We start from the raw sequence: 2,500 nt of genomic DNA, 5'->3' as shown, positions 1-2,500 counted from the left end.
CTGGCACAGGGGGGAGTACTTTATGAAAATACTCTGTCAGTCAAAGAGTTAAGAGGTCACGGTTGTTATTATGTCATTGCGGATTGTAATGTTTTTTGTTGTTGTTGTTTTGCCATGAAAGACCTGCTCTGACATTATCTCACCACTGACTGATTACCAGCAAAGTAATATCCTTTGAGCTCAATACTCAATTAACAGGCCAGTAAAACATGATTGATCTCACCATGAGCTGGAACAGATAATAGCGTTATGCCGTATTGGCTCACAGCGCAAATCAGTTTTGGTGCCTGATGGTTGATTTGCGTTTGTGCTTCATACAGAGATTCAGTGAAACCCATCATTAATTCTGCCTTGATATACAGTACAGGGGAATTATTTAACCAAGATTAGTTTGCAAAACCATGATTAGTAGTCTTCAGGGGATCACAGCTGCTGGAGGTTAGTCAGTTTAAGAAAAAAAACTAAATTAATTGTCATTTCTTAAGCTTGTTGTTGCTAGAGAAATCAAGAGAGACTGTCAAAAAGTCCTTAATGACAATACCCTTCGCTCTGGATACTTTTGCCTTTGTTATGTGAGAGGTTGGTGCTGTTGTGGTGGCTCTGTGCATGTGACTCGAGGCAGAGCTGCAGCTTGTAAGGTTTGTCAACATCCTCAACCCCAGTCTGTATTAAGATGAATGTGTTTCTACCTGCTTGGAAAGGTCTGTCCTCATTCCACTTTGCCCTGTATTCATTTATAACTCGCTTAAAGTAAGATTGAAAGTTCAGAGCTAGCGAAACATGGAGAGAAGAAAATTGAAAGTGAGAGGCAAGGTGAGGATATAGAAGACAGAAATGGTGTTGATGTGAGTGAAGGAGTTGCATAACTGTGTCAATTCCTGCTGAATCAATAAGAGAGAGCAGATTCTTCACTATGACCTATTGATTTATTTCCCCTGGCTGTAGGTTTCTGAAACAGTTTGTTTTACGCTCCTCACTGTGTTGACCTTGATTCAAAAGCCTGCTAGCATTATGCCTTATCAAGTAGCCGGATTGTTGGAACTCTTATTGTCTCCGCCAGGCCGAAAGGCATGGCGAGAGTATGTTTTACCCCCTGTCCGTCCGTCCGTGTGTGTGTCCGTCCGTCCGTCCGTCATTCTGTCATTTTATGTACAGCTAATCTCTGGCACCGTTGGCTTGATCGCAGAGAAACTGTGCACACACACTCCCTGGATGCCAGAGCAGAACCTCTGCCCCAAATTTTTCACATGGGCCTGTTATAGTGCCACCAGGAGGCCGCCTTTTGCAAAACACATTTCTTGACAGTACTCCTACAGATTTTATCCAAACATCACGCAAATCAGTACACAGTATCTCTATAGTCATGTAATCAACACGGATCTGTCCAGTTTTCCATATTCTATCCTGATTGGCTAAGGTTGGCTTCCAAAGTTTGCAGGATTGCTCTGTTTTCAACAAAATGCCTCAAATCATGAACGCAGCTTGCGATTTCCGTGAGATTCCACGCACATTCCCACTAGGCCGAGGAATAAATGCCACTTAAATGTTTTCAAATCAGCCTCATGGTGGTGCTATAAAAGGCCGATTTACGTTTTTAGCTATAACTGCACCGATCTGCGTGAAACTTTGCACGCACACTCCCTAGAGGCATCTGCCCTGCATTTTTCACATTTGCCTTTCGTAGCGCCTCCAGGAGGCCGACTTATGTAAAACACTTTTTTTGATATTAAGCCTTCAGAATTGATCCAATTTATCCAAATTTCACGCAAATCGGTACACATGATCTCTATAGTCATGTGATCAAGATGGATCTGTTACATTTTTCATATTCCATCCTGATTGGCTAACATTGACATCTAAAGTTTGCAGGAGTGGCCCGTTATGAACAAAATGCCACAAATCATGAACGCAACGTCCGATTGCGGTGACACTTTGCACGCACATTCGCACTACATTGAAGAACAAATGCCACTCTTTTAACATTGCCCTAATATAGCGCCACCAGGAGGCCGATTTTTGCAACACTTTTCTTTTTTATATTACTCCTACAAATTTTGTCCAAACATCATGCAAATCGGTACCCATTATCTCTATAGTCAAGTGATCAAGATGGTTCCGTCCGATTTTTCATATTCCATCCTGATTGGCAAATTCCAAACATTGCTGCCCCACAATAACCTACCTGACCTGGCGGAGACCTCTAGTTCTATATAAAGTCTTACAGTATGTGAATCTCTACCTGTGCCATATGCTCTTATCTGTGTGGATGAATCATACACACTGACACGTAGGATACACATACTGTACATGCAGATGCCCGCATACAAATATTCCTATACATATTAAACAGACAAAATAGACAGAAGCATACAGTTTAGTGGTTGGTACTAATAAAGCTCACACACATGAGCACACACATGAGCACGCACGTGTACACACGTGTACACACACACACACACACACACACACACACACACACACACACACACACACACACACA

General features: G+C 42.2%; 1 protein-coding gene across 1 annotated transcript in view; it reads left to right on the top strand.

Moving 5' to 3' along the window:
- gpr153 (G protein-coupled receptor 153) overlaps nt 1–2,500 on the top strand; it is a 48,119-nt gene that overhangs the window by 32,135 nt on the left and 13,484 nt on the right. The window lies entirely within an intron of this gene.

Source organism: Gymnoscopelus braueri (assembly GCF_963280865.1).
Source record: "Gymnoscopelus braueri genome assembly, chromosome: 12".
NCBI classification, from domain to species: Eukaryota; Metazoa; Chordata; class Actinopteri; order Myctophiformes; family Myctophidae; genus Gymnoscopelus; species Gymnoscopelus braueri.
Note: the sequence above shows the minus strand (reverse complement) of the source record. Positions and strands in the feature narration are given on the sequence as shown.